Genomic DNA, 18,054 nt, shown 5'->3' with positions numbered 1-18,054 from the left:
AAAAGATCAATCAATCTTAATAATCAAAACTTTAGTTGAACCCTTCTCTATTGTTTTTGACAAATGGTGATTGCTTCCATCCATGTTAATACTCATATCCTTACTAAGTGTTTATTTTATTATATGTGAAAATTTCATTTTGATAAACACATTAAACAAAAAAATTGATATGTTTTCAAATCACAACTTATAAGTTCTTATCATTCTTTCTTTCCATTATGTTTAGATTGTTCTTATCTTCTATAAAGTTAAATATATTTTCATATATATTTTGTGTGATATCCCCCTAGCTTAATGATGTGATTGTAAATTAAATGTGTATAGGTTTACTTTTGATTAAGTATGCTATATTGATAGACGGATAAAAACATTTTAATTATCATTAATTCATTATTGATGATAGTTGTTTGTAAAAATGTAATTTTGTTTTATTTTGTAAATAAAGAAAAATATAGGGAATTAATGGCTAAGTGAAAAATGCTAAAATATGAAAATGGTTGCAATTTAATTATGAAAAGTTAATATTCTATCCATTAACAAGCCCTAGGCATCTAATTTGAGTGATTGGATTTAATTAAGAAATTTTGTTATTGGTCAATTAAATGTTTCCTAGAAGACACGGAGTTGTCCTCAAGAGTGGGAAACATGAGCTCATTAATGAGTAGATAACTCCCTTCCACCTATAAGTGAGGCAGAGACAGTTACTAACTGCCAAAAAAATGGTAGATGGATAATACCTGATTTTTTATTTTTATTTTTGTCTCATGATTATGAGAAGCATAAAGAGATACTAAAGAGAAGCAAGAAGGAACAAAGAAAGAATTTGCATGCCTAGTTGCTCAGGGGAACACACATTTTGTTCTGTCAAGGTTGGAAAGAGCCAAGTCCTTAGTTTAAAAGAAAAATTGATCAAGTCAGTGTCCTTAACTCTATTATCTTTTCTATGCTAAAAATGACAATTTGTTTATGTTCTTACTTGTTTCATATTTTTTTTTTTAAAATAAAGTACATAAATAAATATAGAAATTAATGAATTACCAAAGAAAAACTAGGAATATGATATTCATGTATTAATTTATGAATGTTATTCCATACAATTTTTTTATGATTACTTATGAATGCTTTCCCTAGGTAGACTCTATTCCACAAAGAAAATGTTTTATATCTCAATAGATATACTATAAATGAACATGAAAAATACAAAAAGTATTATGGCTTAGGTCGTGACATAAGTATGAGAAGCATGAAAATAATATTCATAAAAAGAGAAAAAGGTTGTAAACATTCACAAATATTCAATTAGAGATTATAATGAGATTATATTTATGATAATATTAAGAAATATTTAAATAAATAAATAAATAAGAATAAGAATTCTTACAGGAGTAGAAGAACTCAAATAAACTGCAACAAAAGATAGTAATAACTAGCCTGACACACTTTCATGAAAAATATATAAAATTTCAATAATGATCAGAAAGATATTTGCGTTAGTTACCGAAATATCTCTAATACTGTAGTAGACTATATATATACTAATGAAACAAAACAAAATTTGGAGAAAATCTTTATAAAAACTCTTACAATGATGATTATTCAAGACGAGAAATGAGCTAGCTATTTAAGAAATGTACATGGAAAATGAGTTAAACAAGTTACATAATGTTAATACACAGAGGCTCATGAAAAAGGGTTATGTATAACCTGCATAGCAACTGTACAAATTGATTTTAAAAAACCCTGTCAAAATTGACGTAGCAGTGCATGGAAATGCCTAAGGCCGCTACAAATAAAAGTCTTCAGTTTTTACATAACTGTATAAGCCTTGTAAAACTCCAAGAAACAAATAATCGAATATCAATAGAGGAATAAAATATTTGGAGCAGTATTTCAAATAATAGTTTTGCCTTGATTAAGTAGAGCCATAGGGGTTTGGAAGAATTCTCCAACTTGGAAAAACGAATAAATCGATTTAACAACAAAAAGTTTAGCAAAACCCCAAAAATTGCCCGTAATGCTACAATCCTGTAAATAGTACCTGGCACAAAGACAACATACACACACGTTAATGGATAGAATAATACAAAGAAATATTGTGAATAATTGTTTGAAAAAAGAATGGTAGGATAAGGATTATAGAAGAAAAGGTTTATTACTTTCAAATGATAGTTGCGGCTCCCTTGGATATATTTCTATGACAAAGAAAAAGGGGAGTCAATTTTAAAATCCGGTGATGAATAGGGAATATGTTGTTGTGCAAAAATAGGCGATTGTATAGAAAATACACCAATAATAAGTTGAAACAAAAACACTGAAAGAAATATACAATGATGTATCCTAAACATGGAAGAATTTTAATGGAGAAACCCTAAAACTATGTGAATATGTAACTTATAACCCAAAATAAAAATTGAAGTCCTGACACCAACTGTGTTATAGAATAGCGAATGGCCTAAAATTTTTGGATAATAGGAGAAAAGTAGGTGATAAACCTTATTAGCATGTCTGATAAAAAAAACCCTCAAAACCAGAATATGAATATTAAAAGAAGAACGAGAGTTCCTCTTGAAATCCGACAGTTCTCATGTGGTTGTGGAGAACTAAAAAGGTCTCGAGGATATTTTTGAGTTAAGATGACATGTTGTATTTATTAGACAAACATAGAAACCCTAACGGTAACTAAATTATGTAATCCTAACAATAGTAATATTAATATGAAGAATATTAACATAAATAGGTGACAATATCTTCCTCCGAGTTTACATAAATAGGTGACAATATCTTCCTCTGAGTTTACCTGTTGAGGGGTTGCAGGACCAGAGAGGAAGAATTACATGTAATACCTTTCAGACAACCTACAAAAAGAGAGGAAGAATTACATGTAATACCTTTCAGACAACCTACAAAATGAAAATTAAACAAAAGAGTTAGACAAATATTACCCATAGTTAGAAACTGAAGAACTGTAAAAAAGAAAGCTATTGTGAGTGAAAGCTTAAATAACTATACCTTCATCATGGACTACCACATGTTACATAAATAAATCATATCTTCTCGATTGGGTATAGATAAAATGTTCAAAGGTGGCTTTTGATAGAAAGAAAGAAAGAAATTATTTTAACGTCTATGAGGTTAAAGATAGTTTATGAGACAGATTGCTTTTTCATCTGTTTAATGTATTTGACCTTTTCTGTGAAGCTTCAAAATAAGTGCTCTCAGCTTCTAAACAAATCCCTCGCTAAATAGATTATCCCGAAAACTAGCTACCAATAAATGAACGGACACAATTCAAACCAACCCAACATAATAAGTAATCTAAGGATGAAACCATAAAATCATTTCTGCCATTGATTTAACATTAAAGTAGCTGATTCGTGAATTTGAATTAAGTCAAAAGGAAATAAATGGCAGCAAGACTGGACTTCCAGCCTACGCTTAGAACCCTAAAAAATATCAATAATGATATATGGACTTTCAGAATAGGCATGGTTATAACAATATAATTAATACCATATTCGAAGATATTTATAGTCAACACAAAATATATTGCTAGATTCTATATTTTAATACAATAAGTTGAGAAGCCCCTCCATGAAAAATATGGTGTATACTATGGGAAATCACTATAATATTGTGAAGGTTCCTGAAAGGTTTTATGACTTGATTACATATCGATGCTAGTTTCATATATATAATGATGAGAAATGTAGTAAGACCTAAATTTTTATACATAGCATGATAACAAAAAAGAATATAATATGCAAGAGAGAATACCACCACATGTGACGATGCAAGAGAGAATACCACATATGACGAATGAATACAACCTCGAAGTAATATAAGTAAACAACAAAGTGTAAACCACTGCAAACCAAATTTGGTCAATAGTAACCAAGTTATGATTATAATACACATGAGTAAACGTCATCGAATGTCGAGTATATATATAGAGAGAGATTGGGAATAATAGTAAAAATATTGTGTTTTATAAGTAAAGTTGGAAAAAGAATTAGATTACATAAAAATATTGTGTTTTATAAGTAAAGTTGAAAAAGAATTAGATTACATGGTTGGTAAATGACCATCAATCTATCAATAATACTATAGAATTGGTCCTAACCCCAAATTACCAATATTAATTATATGAATGATGAGAGATGTATTTCGATAGTGGTTTTAGTTAGTGTACATGTTTACAATAATATTTAAAGGTTTAATAGATTGATTAGTCTCAAGGATAAATATTGAAATATATAATAATAATAATAATTAAGTTTATGAGAGAGTTTATAATTTGTTTATTCGTTTAGTGTATATATTTTTAGATATTTAGGTAGAAATTTCAATTTGATCATTTTTAGTAGTATGTCAAATATTTTAGTGCTATAAGGATTCATGATATTTTGGTCGACATATATTTGGGTTTCATTCCATCATGTCATTTGAAATACATGCTTATTCTTAATAAGCAAATCACGTTTCTATGTCATTGTTGTAACCACCCCTTTTCACATTTACCTAGTTTCACCGGCTTGTCGAGGTAAACATGAGAGGGAGAGCTACAATGACATGACTTGACCTCCAAGCTTCACTTATAGAAGTGGGGCTGACAACTAAACATACAAACCACAAACTAACATCCTACAGGACTTAGAGGACACTCAGAAGTTAGAAATCCATTCGCAGTGCCCAATTCCTAAGGTGAGGATCTCTTTTATTGACCTAGATTGCTAGTCGTAGGCATAAAATTGCATCCATGAGACTGTAGGCACTTAGTTGTGTGAATAAGCTTGCAAGGTAACGACTGCAGTCCCAATGTCCCAGTTCTGAGCATGCGACCCTAGAATCTGAGCCACTTTTTCAGCGCTAGTATCCAGACCTCTGCCCAAAACTTGATAGAACTTTCCAAAATGATGAATGTCACAAGGATAAAGCCATTAATGAAAAAATTAGTCAAGAACTTGACTAACCAAGCCTAACCATGATAGACATTTCGTCAAACACATTGTGAACATGTAATCTACAGGTCATAAATGCATACTTATCTAAAAATCAAGAAGGTTTAGTGCCCTCTCATAATAGCTGCAATAACATCTATTAGGTCATGCATGCAATAACCAATCATTTACCAAAAAACACATGATAAGAGCCATAATTAGAATATGTCATGAAACCATGCTTATAACCAGAATAATACCAATGATAGAACAACCATCAAAGCCACATAAAACAAGTACATTTACTCATAAAATACAAGAGGAAAATAAATCTTATTAGCATATGCAAAATCCAATCAAGTCAGGGACTTCCATGTACCAACTGACCATAGATTGAGCCGAACCAAATATTTCTTTCACCCAATAACCCCCCTGCCATATTTCAAGCATGAATGTGGGATCTCATGGAATAAACCAAGTAAAACCAAACCAGGGCTTCCAGAGGCCAAACCACCTCAACCATCAACCAGTGATTCTACCTCATGTTTGGACATGACTAACCATCACCAGATCAGTCTCTACCCAAGTTGTCCAGGGCTCCAGAGCATTTGTTCCAACCAAGGCTCCAAGACTAGTAAATCAACTCGCCAAGGGCTCTAGAGTGTTTGTCCAACCAAGGCTCCAGGACTAGTAAATCAACTCGCCAAGGGCTCTAGAGTGTTTGTCCAACCAAGTATTCTATGACTAGTAACTCAATCCAAGTTGTTTCAGGGCTTTCGAAGAGTTTTCCCAACCAAGGCTCTACGGACTAGTAACTCAACCCATAGCCGTAAAGAACATGAGCACCAATCAAAACAATCAAGTGGGAAACCCAAAACACCATGGCTATTTAGGAAATGTAAAGACTAGGAAAAACCATTGTCAATCTAGGCAATCCTCCATGCCAATGACATATCATAACCAAATAACCACGTGCATATACCATGCATGCCAGAACTAGCAAAGAAATCATACATGCAACTCAATACCTGCAAAGCAATCCTGTTGTAGTTGTTGATCCCATTGTTCCCTTGCACTTTCCTACTTTCCTTTTCCTTCTTTTCCAAATCTGGCGAAAATTAGATTGCTACAAGCATGCTTCAACAATGCTCCAAGATTTCTCTAAGTGTGCAAGAGTATGAGAGAGAGAGAATAGAGAGAGAGCTCCAAGCTAAAATTGCCAAAGGTTTTCTCACATTGACAAAAGCCATGAAATGATCCTTAGAAGCCTTTTTATCATTGAGGCCTCTATTTCTTCCTTTTCCTCATTTTCAAATTAGTGACTCTTCACTTTCCTTTTTTACTATTTTCATTTATTTCATAAATAAATTGTCAATTAATGCCTCTTTGCCTTTGCCAATTTCCATAGCCATTTATTAACCAAAAATTACACCCACTAGGATGTTTTACCCACAATTCAACTTGGAATACATGTCCCATGACCTTGGTCTTATATATTCTTTACATGGAAAATCAACCAGGGGCTATTACAAACCCCTCCCCCTTGGGGGAACACCGTCCTTAGTGTTCTATGACACCTACAACCAACAAACCATACAAAACAAAACATACTTTCCATGGATATTTAGAACACAAATCTTTGTAATATTTACAATGACCACTACTAAAAACATGACAATCATACCATTTACTGGAGCTTTATAAGACAACTCATTACAATGTTTACAATAACAACCACATATACTTATACACATTTACTTCAACCAACAAATAACCATACTATGTATGGAGATTTATAACCATGGCTCGATACAATATTTACAATAGCATACACATATACATATATGCACATTTTCTCCTCCAAAAAATAAAAGGATACGATGCTCGTATCAATCAACAAGGTAATCTAGAGGCTCGTACCTCCACCCTCGGAAGTAATACCAAGATTCACCTCCTTCCTAGGAAGTCTAGAATCCATTGCCAAAGTCAAAACTGCATCTAATGTCCATTGCTACAATCCTTGAGCTACCTACTCTCTCAATGAACAATTACCAACTCATTGTTCTAGGGCACACTCCCAATGTACTTATGATCCCAATTGGCAATACTGATGACAAAAAAAAATCATTTCCCGACCTTCCGTTCTTTGCTACACAGTCCCTCAAGCAATCCAGTCACCCCCTTCCGTGCAGTCACACACCTTCCAAGTTCCATGGACATCCCCTTCTCTACTACATAGTCCCTTGGGAAACCCTTCCCTTGGAAAGGTTTCCTCGCATCATAAGTTCAAGAAACCAAGGCATATCCCTACCTCAAAACCATCATACTGGTCATAACATGCTCATGGAAATCAATGGAAACTATTGGGTACTAGTGACCCATAATGGTTTTACTCTTGAATGCTTGTTACCAACATAATGCTTCCTATTCCATTTTCTTTTGTTGTTGTTGCTAATTCTCTGACAACCAATTCCAACCACCCAAATCGATCATTTCCATGCTTTCCTGTACCAAGCACATAATTCCCATTAGAGTCAAAATAAATTGATATACATTCAAATCATACCTCATTGGTAGCTCGTTAATAAGGTACACCTACAATTCTGTTTACTTCCTATCACAACAAGTCAAACTAGCTCTTTGACTAAATCATCATGTATAAAAATATCATATCTTATTAGCTCAAAATGCAACCATCATAAATCAGAATCATAGATCACATATGACCATCATAAATCAAAATCATAGATCACATATGACCATCATAAATTAGATTCCTAGATCACATGCATAATTAAAACTAAAATAAAATACTTTTCCTTCAATCGGTTCTTTTCTTTTGCCTTTGTTCTTTTTGTACACACACCAGATTAGTTTCCACACCCGACAAGCACCCGATGCCATTTCTTCTCTTCAATCACATACACATACACATAATGTACATCAAACACATACACCCACACATACACCTCTACCCGGTGTACAACACAACACATACATCTACACCCAATGTACACCACAACACAATACATACACCTACACCCGGGGTACAACATAATACATATATGTGCATAAAATAAAATACAATGAATACACATGTTACGATATTGCGACTACGTAATGCACATACACAGTACCACATGTACACAACACAAAATGTACGACATGCACACAATACCACATGTACACAACACAACATGTATGGGATGCACACAATACCACATGTACACAACACAACATGTATGGGATGCACACAATACCACATGTACAACATGTACACAATACTATATGTACATAGCACCACCTACAAAATGTATACACAACACCACATGTACACAAGACCACCTGCACAACATGTACACAACATCACATGTACACAACACCACCTGCACAATGTGTACATTACACAACACCACCTGTACAATGTGTACACAACACCACATGCACAACATGTAAACAACACCACTTGAACACAACACCACATGTACAACATGTACACAACACCACATATACCATATGTGCACGACACCATTTGTACATAGAACCACATATACAATATGCACATTGTATCACATGTACGCAACACCACAGGTACAACATGTACAACATATACATAATAGTAGTACTGCACATCCAGAGACCACACTGTCTCTACCAGGCAACTTTACTTCTAGTGTCTTTCCATTATCCATGCTTTTCCCAACATGCCGCAAAGCACACTGCTTTCATTCCGTTGAAGTACCCCTTAACATAACCTATACATAACATAAACATAGGCATAGTATAAACAAATAATATCAATTCATATCCACATGATACTAAACTCTTAGATCCTTCAGGGCTACTCTTCCCACTTGATTCCTCATTAAACCATGGATCTCTTCATGTCATTCACCTACATAAGCAATCATTCCTCCACAAGAATGATCCCTGATGACCTTGTCAGACAATGGTATACACACACACACACACACATATATATATATACATATAAACATTAGCATAAAACAACCATGATCTCTAGTGACCATGTTAGACAATGACATACATATATACATATATAGGCACCAACATAATCCCAATCACAACACAATTACCAAATAACATAAGGTCAATGTTAAGAGAACTCCATTTATATATGCACTACATGCACAACATTGAGAACAAGAATCCCCAACATAGCCAAGGCATTTGATGCCTCAAATCCATTCACTTTGCGTTTCTTGTTACCTTTCTCATGGCTGTCCTGCCACCATCCATTTACCCCAATGGAACCAACCAATCCAACTAGTTGTCATATTCTTGCCCTTAGCTTCCCTTTACTCATGCCCCAAGCTTCATCCAGGTCTTACCTTACATGTAGGGTTTCATTTAGCTCTTTTCGTGCTTCATTAAATTTCCGCTTTCCCCAACCAATTACCAAGACCCTCAAAACAAAAGGTAAAGAACAACAAACAAACAAAATAAAACAATGAAAACCAATAAAAATACGACACCACAAACGAAGTGGCATGTCCATGCACCTGATATAAATAAAACTTCAAATCAAGCGCAAAAAAATCATAAAAGACTGAAAGCACAAAACTAGCAACAAACACCATGATTCAACCCCATAGGTTCCCAAAGCTTCCAAGGTAAATATCAACTTGAGCCTTCTTCAATATTTTCATGGCAATCTCTTTTGCCATGCAATCCCCTGCATCATACTTCCATAAACACACATGTATCAGTGTATAAATAAATATAACAATATACCAGTTATCTTACCTTGCCTTGTTTAGCACGTTTCCTTGTAACTGAACACATCCATGCCATCTCTTAAGGGGCTCCAATTCCTTGACTAGTCTAGTCATAATTGGAAACCAACTATTATACCTATTAAATACATGTTCATGAATCTAGCACATATCCACATAATGTCAGAAAAAATCAAGGTTAAGAATATTTCTTGTATTCATGCAAAGCGCTCATTTGTTTGGAATTGTGGTTCCAAACATAGCTAAAGGAATTTTCACCCAATTCATTTATTTAACCTTTTTACCTTGTTGCATTGAGTCTTATTATGTCATATCACCTCACCCAATTTTTATTTATATAAACAAATCAACTATTACCTTGTCGTGCTAATACCAAGCATGTTGCCCTGCAACTGTTCACAAATGTCAGTTACATGTTTCAAAGATCAAGACATCGTGTCTATTAATTTGATATCAAACTTTACCAAGACTAATAGCCATATCATAATCAACTCACAACCATAGTCATAATACTTCAACTAGCACCCACTTGCACTCAAATGTATATAAACTATTTCAACACATATTATGTTAGTACAACCGTCTTAAAACAAGATCATTCCTTCATGCAATACTATAGACAAATACTCATATCATGCAATTAATCAAACACTCAAACAACCCGTAATCATAACATGCTAGATAAACCAAATAGATGACATAATAAAACTCATACCTCAATGACATAATAAAACTCATACATAATGACACTCAGAGGCTAGAAAACCATTTTTAGTGCCCAATTCCTAAGCTAGGGCCCTCTTTTACTGACCTATACTACAATTAGTAGGCATAACACTGCATCCATGAGACTATAGGCCCCCATTCACATGCATAAGCCTGCAAGGTAGTGACGACAATCCCAATTTCCCAGTTCTAAGCATGCGACCCCTGAGTTTGAGCCACTTTTTTAGGGATATTATCCATACCTCTGCCTAGAACTTGGTATAACTTTCCAAAATGATGAATGACACAAGGACAAATCCATTAATGCAAAAATTAGTCAAGAACTTAATCTAACCAGGCCTAACCATGACAAACATTTAATCAAACACATTGTGAACATGTAATTTGTAGGTCATAAATGCATATCTGAACATAGGGGTCTAATACTTATTTGAAAATCATCAAGAAGGTCTAATTCCCTCTCATAATATCTGCGATAACATCTATTAGGTCATGCATTCAATAACCAATCACTTACCAATCAAAACATGATAAGATCCATAAATAGAATCTGTCATGAAACCATGCTTCTAACCAGAATAATAATAATGATAGAACAACCATCAAAGACATAATAACAAGTACATTTACTCATAAAATATAGGAGGAAAATAACTTTTATTACCATATGCAAAATCCAACCAAGTAAAGGACTTCCACGTACCACCCAACCATAGATTGGGCTGAACCAAATATTTTTTTCAACTAGTCACCCTCGTGCCATATTCCAAGCATAAATGTGGGATCTCATGGAATAAACTAAGGAAAACCAAACTAGAGCTTCAGGCCAAACCACGTCAACCCTCAACTAGTGATTCCACCTCACATTTAGACATCACTAATCACCACCAAATTGGTCTCTATCCAAGCTGTCCAGGGCTCCATAGCGTTTGTTCCAACCCAGAGCTAGGACTAGTAACTCAACCTACAAATACCGTAGGGATCTAGAGCGCTTGTCCAGCCAAGGCTCCAGGACTAGTAACTTAACCCAACAAGGGCTCGAGAGTGTTTCTCCAACCAAGGCTTCCAGGACTAGTAATTCAACCCAAGTTGTCCTAGGGATTCCAGAGTGTTTTTCCAACCAAGGCTCTAAGAACTAATAATTCAACCCACAACCATAAGCAACATGAGCACCAAGTAGAACAATAAAGCATGAAACCCAAAACAATATGGCTATCCAGGAAATGAAAAGGCTTGGGAAAAGCACTTTCAATCTAGGAAATCCTTCGTTCCAATGACAAATCATAACCAAATAACCACATGCATATACCATGAAATAATACATGCAATTCGATACCTACAAATAAATCCCACTGTAGTTTTTGATCCCATTGTTCCCTTGTGCTTTCCCTCTTTCCTATGCCTTCTTTTCCAAATCCAATGAAAATTATAGTGCTACAAGCATGATCCAACAATGCTCCAAGATTTCTCTAAGTGTGCAATAGTATGAGAGAGAGAGAGAATAGAGAGAGTGCTTCAAGCTAAAACTGACAAAAGTTTTCACAAACTGACAAAAGCTATGAATTGATCCTTAGAAGCCTTTTTATCATTGAGGCATCTATTTTTTTCATTTTCCTTCATTTTTCCTTCAATTTTCCTTACATGCAAATCTATAACTCTTCGCCTGCCTTTTCTCCTATTTTCCTTTATTTCATAAATAAAATACCAATTAATTCCTCTTTGCCTTTGTCAATTTCCATAGCCATTTATTAACCAAAAGTGACACCCACTAGGATGTTTTTCTCACCATTCAGCTTGGAATATGTGTCCCATGACCTTGGTCTTATATATTTTTTACATTGAAAATAAATTAGGCGCTGTTACAATTGTATTAATGTTGATTAATGTTAGACTAAAGATCATGCTAGGGGGGATGGGGGGATATGGGGGAGGTTGAATCAATGTTGAGTCTCAAAATTTTCTTCCATCTTCATCCATATTTCCATTATTTCATAACTCTCTAGCCTAAAACCATACATCAAGTAGTCATCTTCATGATCATATGGGTTAGATTCATCATTTCCCAAAGTTATCTATTTTATGTATTTTAAGTGAATTTATGATTAAAAACTAGGAAATTACCATGGTTTCATATATCTATATATGTGTTATGAGTTTGGTGACATGTGTAGGCTTATTTGGAGGTTCTAGAAGGGTCTTACTTGTCCTCCCAAGCACAAATTCGAATTTCGACTCAAGAGGTGAACCATATTCCAAGGAGAAAGATCATGGAGATCTTGATGTGTCATATGATTTGTATCTAGTATTTAGGGATAAGTTGAGACAAGTATGGATCTAGTAGATATTTAAGGGATCTACATTTATTGAGAAGATATCCCTAATTCATGTATAAATAAGAGGAGCATCCTTCAAAGAAAAGAGACAGTGATAAGTTATTCATGAGCATCATATTTATGATTATTCATTCATCATGAATAATATCATTTTTTCCAAAATTACGAGTTATGAGCGTTGTTTGATTCTTAAGGAGTGATAGTTGTTCATGTGTGCTCGTTGAGGAATGGAAGGATCCCCATCAACCACAATCTACATACAATTGTAACATAGTTTGATTTTTGTTATTTCCTTTTTGAAAGTATGATTTATTTTCTACAAGTATGATTTACTTTCCTAGATTTGATTTGATTTTCATTAAACTACTTGCTTAAAAGTTATCCTAGTTTTCTTGCTTGACAACTAAATCACTAGTTATTATTTACTGCTTTCTCATTAGCTGTTATTAACTGCTTTCTAGATTATCATAGTTTGATTTTTATAGTTGTTCATAGATTAGTTTATAAGTTTTTAAAAAGGCCATGTCATTCATTCATTTCACCCTTAGAATCTAATTCAGTTTTCTTGCATGTGATTTCTTTTGCAGTTTTCTTTAGTTATAGTTGTAATATGCATTTCCATTCTAAACAAACTTTCTACAACAGTTTCATCTGAGGTCCCATATATTTTGGTTTGCTTCTAAGTTTACAAACCCCCAGGTTGACAAATTAAATGACATGGATTTAGCATACAATTAAATTGCCCTACATTTTGGCGCCGTTTCCGGGGAAGCAAACTTAGATGTAACTAAGTTAGGAGGATTGTTTAGGAAGCATTTTCATTTAGGGTTAATTGCATTTAAGCATTTTCATTTGCATATAGAAGACATAGAAATAAAATAAACATCCACAAATAAAAAAAAACCCATTCACTAACAATATATATATATATATATATATATATATATATATATATATAAACACCATAAAAATTCAATTGCGAAAATAAGACCGGAATAACTTTGTGCTATGACAATTGGAGAAGATAGAAAACCTAAGGATCACATTCAAATTTGGTCTCAACTAGTCATTAGGCTACAATTTTTAACAACAAATCTTCATAAGCATGTCCAAGAATTCACTAGAGTTTATTTTTCAAACTTGGATATGAGTTTACTCATGATCTTGTTATGCAGATGGATGCATTCGAAATTATCTTATACTTAAGAGATTGTTCATTTTTTTAATTTTTTTTTTAGAATATGACTAACAAATAAAAACAAGTTTTTGTGATTTCTAGAATAAATTTGCAATTTTGCAGTAAGAGCCACCCATTCACTAACCCTTGGCTCCTGGAAAATTTGCAATAAAACAAACAATTGTGAACAAGGAGCACAATAAAAGATTAAAGAGCGATAATTTCGGGTATGACATCGATTCTTCTCATTTATTTTCTGAATCTAAATTAAAAAAAAAAAAAGAGGAATCGATTAATGAAAATCTTGAGTATGCTTTCTTCCTGAGCTTTGTGTGACCTGGAGGATCAAAAAACAAAAAAAAATGTTAGTAAAATAAATAACTAAAGCAGAATTTATTTTTCTTTTGATTAAAAAAAGAAATGAAGACAATTTTTCTTTTTGGTATATATACATGTAAATAACAAATAATTTTTCTCATTTTAAATAAATTGCTTCTATACATAAAATAAACAATAAAAACATTACACACACCAAATAAAACAAAAGCCAAAAGCAAATAGCATGGAAAATGAGCTTCGCTGGTTGCAAAAGAACTTGGAGGAAAGGGATTCTCAATTGCAATGTTTGGCTTCAATTGTTGAGTAGTACTTGAAGGAGTTGGTAGATGTAAGATCAAGGCTAACAGAAACTTAAGCATTGGCAGAAGCAAGTGCAACATCTGCTCAATCAGCGGAATCACAATGTTTTTCTTTTCTGAAAGAGCTAGATAATAAGAATAAGCTACTAGAAGAGCAAGAAAGTCGAGTTATAACACTGGGTCAACAACTTGAAGAGCTGCAGCATGATCTTAGTTCAAGAGAGGTCTCTCAGAGACCGTTGAAAGAAGAAATAATGAGAATAGAGCAAGAAATAATCTTTGCAGTTACTAAAGCCACCATAAGGGTTGTGAACTTCAAAAAGTTTTGAATGAAGTTTCTACCAGGAATTTTGAAAGCCTTTCAAAACACCTGTGTACAAAAGATGAAGAGATTGCAAGGCTGAAAGAATAGATCAAAATGATGTCTACATAGTGGAAACTTAAAACTCAAGATATTGAAGAACAATTAGAGAAGCAACGACATGATAATCAAGAGCTTAAGAAGAGGGTTCTCAAACTGGAATTTTGTCTACAGGAAACTCGTTCACAAACTCAGAAACTACAGAGGATTGGAGAAAATCTGGGTTGAGGTTTTCTTTTACTTGGCACAGAACAATGTGTTGATTGAGGATATTTTGTTAAAAACTCGCTATGGTGATGAGAAAACGACATGTGGATAACATTTCCAGCTCCCATTTCCGCATTGACTGACAACAAACATTCCAAATCTCTAGATCTAGCAGTCGTTCTAGAAGCAATTGATTTTGTTACCTGAGCAGAGGCCAAATACATAATAGTTTTGACCAGTCATTTTAAAACGTGTTTTATGACCAATTGGAAGTGAATTTCAAAACACTAAAACATGGGTTTTCTTTAGAACAAGGTAAATTATGTTCCCCAACAGCAATTTTCTTAAATTCATAACCATTTGAGAGATTTTCGGGGTTCTTTGAAGCCTTATTTTGCAGATTGCGTGGAAAAACAGTTTTTCAATTTAATGCACAATTGCTTCAGTTACAACCATGTTGGAAAGATCAGATCGGGTTTACCTAATCTACAGGAGGTGGATCCGTCAATATAATGCTCAGAGATATGCCAATAGACTATGTTTCAAGTGTTGGAGGTCATGTGGATCGAGAGTTCTCTATGAATGAGAGGTTCACTTCTTATAAGGAAGCGAGCTTTCTTTTGTCTATTTCAAGTTTGCAGACACAAGTCTCTAGGACAGTCTTGTTATTGATACATTTTTCCAATATTCATGTAGTGAGTCAACAATTCCAATATGGAATTTCTACAGTGTATGAATCCATTTTTATGATCAGAAGCACATCACCTGCAACTCTATTATATAATGCCTTAGATCACTTTGAGAGGCGAAGTGCAAAGGCTGATGAGAACCTCAGGTTGATTCGTTCCTCTCTCCCTGAGGCAGTTGAAACATGGACAACAAAGATTCCAAGGCAGAGAATGATTGACCATTTTTATTTGTTTGTTTGTTTGTTTTTTTTTTCTAGATTCTTACCATCCAACTCATGTGAAGAAGAAACATGTACTTTCATTTAGATTTATCAAGTTTTATTCGAGAGTCTACATTTTAAAAATCTGCAATTTGTTTTAATGAAAAAGACCTCTCATGATTGTACAAACAAATCGATACAAAATGATAATGTTTCTTTGAGTCTTGCAGATAGAGCAACAAACAAGATTACAACATCAACATCTACAGGGATTTCTAAAAATTTCTCTGTTGTTTTAATGCGAGTAAAAAAAATGTTTTTTTTTTTAATAAAATTTGTTCACTGCATTTTATAATCAATAAAAAAAAGTAAGGGTTTGCTCGTTTTTCTGAAAAGATACTTATCAATTCAAAGATCGGACTGATTATTTGCATAGTTGTATATACCTAACTATCCATGTAGGATTTTTAGATGCAGGGAATGCGTAATTCTGCAGTTGAAAAATAATTATGTAACTAAAAAAACAATTATGCAGCTATGTATTCAATTTAATGATATATTTGTTGGAAATGCATTCTAATCAGAAATTCATAATCAGCATGCCATACCATTTGCCTACTTCATCTTTCACATCAGCATCATGTTGCCATGTCACACTCACGCATGACAATTTTCACTCTTTCACAAAAAATTAAAATAAGCATAACTTTCTCATATGACATTGATTTTCGATGATTCAAATGTCGTCTGAAAGATATCGACGAGATATACACAATGAGAAATCTTTAATCAAAATTTGAAACAATAAAAGAATGAATAAATTTCTGACAAGACATGACAGGTAACCTAAGGCACTAGTTTTGAAACAGGTAAAAAATCATTTGATTTTCTTTCCTAAATTTGTTTTATTAGTACCAATTCTCAGTTTTTTGTGTAAATGTCAAAAATAGAGATATTGATCAGCTCTCTCTTTTGATAATCTTACATTTCATTGCATAAAAAATACTAGTTTTTTTTGTAGGTTCCAGGAGGATAAACAAATGACCATAAGCAAACAGTGTCTCTCAAAGACCACATTTCTTAAGAACATGATTAGAGCAACATCAAAGATGAAATATATAAGCATGAGCACATTATTTTGGATAGAGAATGAAAAATCAGATCCATCGCACCATTTCAAAACCTTTCAGATACTAGTCTCACCATTGCATTCCTACTTATTCAGTCAATAAAATATTCATATCATTTTCCTTCACAGTCATTTTCTTGCCTTGCTTTTGCTAACTTGTAACCCAACAATAAAACCATTCATCTCCCTTACAAATCTAATTCATTTCATTTCCTTTTCGTTTTGTCAAATAAAACTTGATCCACTGCAAAAATTTTCATCTATAGTCCTTCAAGATCATTGTTTTATGCCTGCGTTAGATGATGGAGGATTCATTAAGGCCCCCCTTCTAACAATTTTTGGCCTAGAGACATCAACACATTATCTAGGTTCAAGGCTAGAGTCCTTATTAGTACCTTGAGGCTTGTATGCCTTAATGACAAGTTCTCTTGCTGACAATCATGGGAATACATCAATGTCCCTTGATCGTTGGATCTTGCAAGTGGCTCGACATCAGCTCATCAATTCGCACTTCACAATATGTGTTGAGTCTTGAAAATGTCATTCATTTCCATTACACTTTCACTATTATGTCCATTATATCACCTTCATTTCACCTCCATTTCACTACTATGTCACCACATTCATCCCACTTTCATTATCATTGGGTCACCTTTATGTTTTTCCAATCTTTATTATTTCTAAGCCTTTTTAGTGAATTTGTGGTTAAACATTAGAAAATAATGTGCATATGCTTATACCTAACAAATGGGTTGAGATTGTTGACATGTGTAGGTTGAAAGGAGGCTTCTAGAAGACTCTTATGTGGCACTCTAAGGCCAAATTCGAATTTGAGTGGAAAGAATCATGGGATCATGAGTATATGTGTCACATCTCCTAATTGTATTGTAACTCTAAGAA

At 33.6% G+C, this 18,054-nt stretch overlaps 1 pseudogene; it reads left to right on the top strand.

The window, feature by feature from the left end:
* The first annotated feature begins 14,492 nt into the window (after positions 1 to 14,492).
* On the top strand, positions 14,493 to 15,157 carry LOC149161056 (nuclear envelope-associated protein 2 pseudogene; annotated as a pseudogene).
* The last annotated feature ends 2,897 nt before the right edge of the window (positions 15,158 to 18,054 follow it).

Source organism: Pinus tabuliformis, chromosome 5_2 (assembly GCF_031772625.1).
Source record: "Pinus tabuliformis cultivar Carrire ecotype Pingquan chromosome 5_2, CPIR1, whole genome shotgun sequence".
Taxonomy (NCBI): Eukaryota; Viridiplantae; Streptophyta; class Pinopsida; order Pinales; family Pinaceae; genus Pinus; species Pinus tabuliformis.
This window is presented reverse-complemented; position numbering and strand designations above follow the sequence as displayed.